We start from the raw sequence: 8,870 nt of genomic DNA, 5'->3' as shown, positions 1-8,870 counted from the left end.
GGCCAGCCAGCGCTATATAGTGAGACAGGACTCAAAAAAAAAAAAAAAATCAAATACAGAGTTTAGCCAAGAATCAATGAATCCCCTCTCATCAGAGTGTCCCAAATTTCAGCTCTGTCATCTCTTTCTGGACATTTTTAAGGAAAACTCTGGAAATGACTGGAATCCCTGCTAGTTGATTAGGGAAGTTTGGGGACATTGACACAATGATGACTTTGTATCCTGGCCTGTTGAAGTCTGAGACCTAAGGTTTATCAGCAGCTCTTTGTCACTGCTGTCCTAACCGAGCTGTCTGCATGCCTGACAGCCCTTGTTGTTCTAGCCCCACTGCTGCTCGTCAGAGGAGCCAGGTGCCTGATTATATCACTACTGAGACTCCACAGCACAAGCCCCAGTGCTTCTTCCGGTTCTTCAGGCCTCTCATGCCATGGGGTGAAGCGTAAACAGCCTCCAAATTCATGGATGGAAAGACCCTGCTGGAGGCTGCTGGAAGGAGTGTGCCATAGTGCACTTGGTTACTTTCCTACTGTGCTATAAAATACCTGGCCATGGACAATTTATAGAAGGAAGAGTTTATTTGGGTTTGGGCTTCCAGGAGAGACTGTGTGGTGGGAGCAGTAAGGCAGCAGGCAGGCGGAGTGCGAAGCTGAGAGATCACATCTTCAACCTTCAATATGAAGTAGAGAACAAAGTGGAAGCGGTCTGAGGCCCTGGACTCTCACAACTTCCAGTAACACGCTTCCTGCAAGCAAGGCTGTCCCGCCTCCCTAGTCCCCTGACTGGGGACTGGGTGTTAAATGTGAGCCTCATTCAAACCACCACATACAGTAAGGCTTTCTGGACCCAGTGACATGCTCGCTTTCTGGGACTTAGGTGGCAACATTGGAAGTAAGATCAGACTCACATGGCATCTCCATGTTTAATGTGTTGAGGCCCCAGATGTCGAGTTGATGGTCAGTGGAGTCAGGCTCACTGGCGGTTAGCACAGGCCCTGGCAGGCTTCAGGAAATGTTTCAGATTAATCCACTGTAGCTTGTCATCGCTATTTTCATTGCCACATTAATCACCGATCTATTACATCTACGGTCTAAAGGTGTGGTCTTTGGACCATCTACATGAAGAAAAATCTCCTAATGCAATTCTCAGCCCCATCCCATATCAGTGACTAACTCTGGGGCAGTGACCTAAGGACCTGTATTGTAATAAGCTCTGCCTGTTATTTTGACACCCTTCAAAGTATGAAGACGACTGGAACTGTCCTCTGTGTCCTCATATATTAGCTATTTCTTGGTCCTGACTCAGCTTCCTGCTGTCCATACATGCCCTCCACTCCCCAACTCTCCGACTTAGTGTTTCATTGTTTTAATATATTATCTACCACTGCCTCCCGCAAATACTCTGAAGTGTCTGCTCCTTGACCAACAGATGCCCTTATAGACCCCGAATTACCCAGCAATCTTCTCCCGAGATGATAAATTTGCCCAGACTTATCTCCCAATTGTCCTCCTTTCTCCCCTCCACTATCTTAGATCACTATTTTTATCCCCATTCCTTTGTGAAAAATCCCATCTCCAAGCGTTCTGTGCTACTTAAGTATATGTCAGTCTGGTTTGCCTAAGGGATGCCTCAAAGGGGCTGGTAAGACATTATTTCTGGAATCAGCATTAGAATCAGTAGACTAGGAAAGAACCTCTACCCTCACAGACAGGGCTGTGCACCAACCAATCCACTGAGGACTGCATTCATTACTTTTCTCCTTGCTATCAGAATTCCTATCAAAAGCAACTTAGGGGATAAGGTTATTTTGTTTTTTGGTTTTCTGAGACAAGGTTTCTCTGGGTAACCCGGCTCTCCTGGAACTCACTTTGTAGACCAGGCTGGCCTCAAACTGTCAGAGATCTGTCTGCCTCTGTCTCCCAAGTGCTGAGATTAAAGGTGTATGCCAACACTGCCAGCTAGGAAAGAGGGGTCTATTTGGATCAAAGTTTGATTATAATAGGCCTTCTTGGAAGAAAGGTCTTAGCCCTGGAGTCTGAGGCTGCTGATCATATTGCAATCATCAGGAAGCGGGGAAGGAAAGAGAGAGAGAACAGGAGAGCTGTGTAGAAAACACAGTATGGGGGCACTTGGGTGAGGCTTAGGTCCAGTGAGAATTCTGCTGCAGTCCAGCTGGGAGGTATAAGTGTTGGACTAGAAAAATAATCAGAGTCTTTCTCTGTTCTCAGAGACTACTGAGGAATGTGACTTAGTGGTAGAGAACTTAATCAAATACTTATAAACCCTTGGGGTTTGATCCTCAGCGCTGTAAAACAAACAAACGAATGCAAGGAACACTTCTTGTCTCTGAACTGTTCTCTGGAGATGGGATCCTAGACCACAGCCTTCCACCAGGTAACTTCTAGCCCAGCTTTTCATGCTTTATCCTTCTCACAAAGCTTTGTTCTACTTCCCCCACCCCATCATCCTCAGCAAATAACCATCACCTCTATTCTACAGGAAAAATAAAATGACCCCATCCTGCAGCAATCCCTTCCATTTCTAACCACCGTCACTATAAATAGCCACAAACCATTCCCTTCAGTCCCTCACAGTAAGTGTCTCTCCACTGGGTCTGAGTCCCCAGTGTCCACTATCATCCATCTATGCCTGATTCTTTGCCTACATGGGACAGACACCCAAACCATACCTCCTCATCCTCCAGCCCTCATCCTGTTGTCCAGTTCTTACAATCAGTAGATTTCCAGTTTCTGTCTTAACTGTTCAGAATTTTTTTGACATAGTTGATTGTTTGAAATGGTTTCTTCCATTGATTTCTCTGATGTCATATTACCCCTGTTTGTCTTTGCATGTTCTCTTCCTTATACTGGCTTTCCCATTCTCATAACCTTTAAATATTAGTTATATCCTAGTTCCTTTTATTTTTAATATCTCAATAGGTCTCATTAATTCTCAACAATAACTTCAGTTGCTAGTTAATTATGAGTGAACTCCACAGTGACTGTTTAACCAGGACCTTGCTTCTGAATTCTAGGACCTAGTCAAATGTCTGCTTAGCAAGTCCTTATGGATGTCTCATAACCTCTACAAACTTAACATGTATAAAGTTGAACTCCGTGTATAAAATCCAACTCCTATTGCACCATCTGGTCCTTCTGCAGAGAAGACTTTAGCATTTGCAGGTGCAAAAATCAGAAACCATTTCACCTATGACTCCTTTTCTCCTCCTCCTCCCTCCCACCCTCCTCCCTCCCTCCCTCTCTCCCTTTCTCCCTCTCTCCCTTCCTTTTTACTTCTTTCCTTCACTTAGTCAATTACCATATTCTATTTATTTCACCTCTCAAGCTGTCTTACCGTGGGTTTTATTGCTGTGAAGAGACACCATGACCAAGCCAACTCTTACAAAGAAAAACATTTAATTGGGGCTGGGTTACAGTTCCATAGATTTAGTCTATTATCATTGTGGTGGGAAACATAGCAGGGTGCAGGCAGACATGGTGCTGGAGGAGCCAAGATTTCTACACCTTGATCTGAAGGTAGCCAGGAGAAGACTGTATTTGTTTCACATTGGGTGTAGCTTGAACATTTAAGACCTCAAAGCCCCACCTCCACAGTTACACACTTCCTCCAACAAGGCCACACCTTCTAATCGTGCCACTCCCTATGAGCCAAGCATTCAAACACATGAGCCTATGGGGGACCATTCCTATTCAAACCATCACAGACAAACTGTATATAAAATATAATATATATATGTCTTTCTCCCCACTGGAATCTCTCCATATCTCCTGGAAGTCCTTGGTGTAAGCCACAGTCACTTTTACGAAAGCAGCGACCTCTCATTTCCGTACATTCACATTTGCCTCTCTCAGATCTATTTTCTGCAAAGCAACCAGAATGAACTTTAGAAAATGCAGTTCTGATTAGACCAATATATCCTGTTTCACTCTCCTGGGGTTGAAAACGAGGTCACATTCCTCTCGGTGCTCCAATCAGATGACTTTGAGCCTTCAACTTGTCTCCCTTGTGTGATAATTTCAGATTCCAAAGGTTCAGATTGTCTTAATAAACTGAGCTGGAAAACTCGAGCAGATTCTTTTTCACTTCCTGTGACTGTCAGTAAAACACAAGATTCAACCTATTCCTCTGTCATCTGTAGACCTCACTCTTTGCAGTGTGATTTGCTTTGGCCAGATGTGACCAACAAGCCCAGGGGAACATCCACTCAGTGAAAACAAGTGATCTTTGATGATCTAGGGGCCCAACAGTACTGACTCCTAGATGAAAAAAAAAAGAAAAACACAATTTTCTGAGGTGTTCTACTCAGACATGATGACTTTGTCACAGGCTTAGGATCCAAACATTCATTCTCTTCCCTTACACATTTTCTAGTTCATACAAGGGGATAAGTCGTTCCAGTAGATTCAGAACCTGCTTTTATTCTCTGAGGCAAAGCCCTAATAGCTTTGTAAACTAGGACATGCTGCTTGTTTCTGCCCAATTCTGCTGCACGAGAGGGTCAAGTGCATTTGGTGCCACAGAAGGGAAAGCTGAGGCCTGCCCAATCCCCAGGCATTTGAAGCCTGTGTGTGTGGTTAAGTTTTGTCTAAGAGACTTTATTTCCTTAATTGATCTTTAACCAAAATGCCCTTAATTCTTGTCTAGGTTCTGTGTTTGCTTTTTAACCTGACTACTAATTTAAGCGAGAAACTTCAAGAATCCCAGTAGCTGGTCAAGTGCAGTAACTTAAAATTAATCACAGGAATTGAGAGGCAAAGTCAGCTAGGTCTTTGTGAGTTTAAGGCCAAAATGGTCTATATATAGTGAGTTCTGGGACAAGCAGGGCTGTGTTGAGAGACCATGTCTCAAAAGATCAAAACTAAAACAAACACAAACAAACCAAAAACAGACAAAACCCCAAACTAAACCAAACACAAGAAGCCAAGAAACAAGCAAACAAAACACAAGCTGAGACCTTTTTCTAACTCTGAAAAGAAAGGATGCTTAGAATCTGGGATCGGAGAACCAAGTATCAAGATGTCGGGGGCTGGAGAGATAGCTCAGCGGTTAAGAGCACTGCTCTTCCAGAGGTCATGAGTTCAATTCCCAGAAACGACATGGTGGTTCACAACCATTTGTAATGGGATCCAATGCCCTCTTCTGGTGTGTCTGAAGACAGCTACAGTGTACTCGCATACAATAAAATAAATATTCTTTAATAAAAAAAACTGTCAGAAGCTGAATTATCTGCGGAGTTTTATTTATGCATTTCATAGATGATCTAAAGTTCTCATGGGAACATCAGGGGAATACTTTTTCATGCCTTTATGTGCCTAATTACTTCGATTTAATATTATGTAGACTCATCCACATTGTAAAGTATACCAGAGATCTATTCATTTCTAAGATCTTGAAGTCGTGCAGGGCCCCCAGAGGCATTCAGTTTAGATTAGTTAGAGGGAACTGGCTAGTTCTTTCTGTCCTTTGTCTAGCCTGTCCACTATGAAACCAAAGAGTAGCAGCAGAAAATGTGGTTTTATAGTATACTACTGCTATCTTCCGTTATTTAAATTCTGTCTTGTTGGAAGTAGTAGTTCCAAACTTTAATCCCAGTGTTCAAGAGGCAGGGGGAGGAGCAGGTAGATCTCTGTGAGATCAAGGCCAGCCTGGTCTACCAGGAAAGTTCCAGGCCAGGCAGGAACTTGCCTCAACAAACAAGCACACAATTCATTCTTCCTATTGGTGTTTTCCTTTCTAATAATTTCACATTTATTTATATGTTTATTTATTTCATTTCTTGAAAGGACTGGAAACACAGCTTAGCAATTAAGAGCACTGGCTGCTTTTTCAAGATTCCCGGAACAACATAGTAGTTCACAAGGGAAGTAACATCCTCTTCTGGTTTCCAAGGACACTGTACTCACGTGTTGCATAGAAATCCGGGCAGGCAAAATACCCATACACTAAAATGAAAATTAGTAAAATATTAAAATTTCTTGAATCCTTTAGCTCTCTGTAGTCTTCAAACTTTCAGGATTAGCATCATAATAAGGCTGAGAGGCCCTTAGTGCACCCAGCGTACAGGATTGGCCATTCTAGTCAACCAAATACGCAGGGTGTGGGTCCATAGGCAGCGCCTTAATTCTATTTTCAAATTGTCTTATGGATATTGGTGCTTTGTCAACATGTATGTCTGGTGCTTAAAGAGGCCAGAAGAGGGTGTTGGTTCCCTTGGAACTGGAATTCGAGATGGTTGTGAGTTGCAACATAGGCGTTGGGCATTGGAATCCAGGTCCTCAGGAAGAACACCCAGTGCTCTTAACCTGTGGGCCATCTCTATAGCACATGGAGGGCTCTCAAGGAACCCTGAGTGTACGGCACTCTTCCTTGCTTCATACCACTGGCCCACCTTGCTGACTTGGGCTCAGTTACCCCTCCTTTTCCTTCCCCTGAACTTCCATTCACCATTCTGTATGCATTCTTCTCCCAACACGTTTCTCTCGACGTTTTCTCTCCCATCTTAGAATCTGTTTGCTTCTTTCCAGAATCGTCACTAGAGTTTGCAGACATTTTCCACCTGTGTGGTGATTGTCAACGTTCTTTACTTAACATCACTCCCTGGGAAGAGAGATAAGTTGATAGTATGGGAAGAAAAACTTCTGAATATTTTGGGCATTTTGTTTTGTAGAAATGCATAACACATCCAGTCTCTTCTAGTTAACAGAGATTCGCAAATTTAGGTGTGCAAAAGGGATATTTAATTTTTATGTATTTATTTGTTTTTGGAGACATGGTCTCTCTGTGTAGTCCTGGCTGTCTTGGCACTCCCTATTTTGGTCAGACTTACAGAGATCTGACTGCCTCTGTTTCCCAAGTGGTGGGATCAAAGGTGTGAGTCACCACATCCACCCTGACTTTTTTAAATGCATTGCTCTCAAGTGCTAAATTTGGGGAAACAGATACAATGTCTTGGATGGAACCCTGGAGTCTTAAGTTTAATAAGAATACCAGATGATTTAGAAGTCTCCAGTCCTTTCTCATTTTGGGAACCCCTCTCTCTAGGATGAGATCTGTGGAGTGGGGCTCACATCCCTTTTTCATTTGCAATTCTACATCCACTGAAAACCCTACAAGAAACTTTCAAATTGCATTCTTGGAGCAGTAATTAACCGCTTTGTGCTCCCAACCAGTTCTACGAGCACCTGCACAAGATAATGAAAGACACACACACAGGCACACAGGAGCAGGAGAGTTAATTTGAATATGCCTTGACTAGCTCAGACTTGGCAGTTCTAATCCTTCTTGCTGTTAGCAAATAATCTCCTCTATTACTCCTAAGTTAACATCTTTTAAAATCTGTATTTCATCTCTGCTACCCTAAACACAATTGGGGAAGTGGCCTGTGTGGCCACTTTCCGAGATTCTTACATGCCGCAGCAGGCCTTTGGGTTCTTCCCCATCATGGCATCTCTGCCTTTCTCTCTTCCAGTTCTAGACCTTGCAAATCCAAAGGTCCCGCCTTAATCTACCTGCCCAGCCATTGGCTGTTGGCTCTTTATTGATTGATCAAAAGCCTATTGGGAATAAGGACCTTCAAGGTTTGGACATGCAGATTCCAGATTTGAGAGCCGAATTAATTCAAATCATTAGAATCATTAATTCAAAGCATTAGAACCAATCCCTAACTATCAATATTAAAAAAGAAAAAGGAATGGGCAAGTGAGATAGCTCAGTGAGCAAAGGTACTTCCTGCCAAGCCTGATGACTTCAGTTTGAATCCTAGGACCCACGTGGTAGGGGGAGTACCAATTCTTGCAGGTTTTTCTCTAATTGCCACACATGTCCACCATGTTCCCTGCTAATGTAATTTTAAAATTTATTAACATCTGAGGGGTAAACAGTAACTCAAGGAGAGTTGTATTGTTAGGTGTGAAAGTCAGGCTTGAAATACTGGACATCCTGGCTAGCTGTAGGAATATTTTGAACATCTATTTTTATACTTCTACTTGGTTTGGGACACCTAGTTTTAGTCCTTGTAACATTTTTGAAGTAATTACCTGGAAGGATTTTCTTTTCTAAATTATTATTCACAGAGGGCTGTTTGTGTAACTCACATCATCTTTGTCTGAAAAAGACTATAGTTGCACATCACCCTCCAAAATAAGTGGTAATTGTTTATAACTTAGTTTTATGTTTGCTTACACTTTGCCTCTGTGTTGATTTGAATAAAAATGGACCTCATAGGCTCATGGATTTGAATACTTAAATCACCAAGGAATGGCTCTATTTGAAAGGATCAAGAGGTAAGGCCTTGTTGGACAAAGTGTGTCACTGGGATTGGGTTTTAAGGTTTCAAAAGCCCATACCAACTGTGATGGCTATTCTTGTTAATTTGACTACATTTGGAGTGAATTATAATCCAAAAGTAGGGGCACACCAGTGAATTTTGGGGGGGGTTGGTTTGAAATGGGTAAAGCCACTTTTAGTCTGGACCTTTGAGGCAGGAAGACGCACATCTTTGATCTGGATCTTGAGGTGGGAAGACACAGGTTTCATCTGGGCCACACCTTCTGCTGGAAGTCTAAATAAGGACATGGAAGAAGGAAGCTTTTGTTCTTTGCCTGCTTGCCCTCCTCACTTTGCTAGCAGATGCATTCTTCATTGGCTTTAGAGCCTACCTCTTTGGGATTTCAATATCTATTGAAGACCAGCTGAGACATCCAGCCTTGTGGACTAAGCAACTCCTAGACTCTTGGATTTCCTGTTAACAACCAGTCATTGTTGAATTAGCTAGACTGTAGCCTATAAGTCATTCCAGTAAGTCTCCTTTATATAGAGAGATTCTTTCTGTAAGTTGTTATTCTAGAGAACCA

Source organism: Rattus rattus, chromosome 5, assembly GCF_011064425.1.
Source record: "Rattus rattus isolate New Zealand chromosome 5, Rrattus_CSIRO_v1, whole genome shotgun sequence".
NCBI classification, from domain to species: Eukaryota; Metazoa; Chordata; class Mammalia; order Rodentia; family Muridae; genus Rattus; species Rattus rattus.
This window is presented reverse-complemented; position numbering follows the sequence as displayed.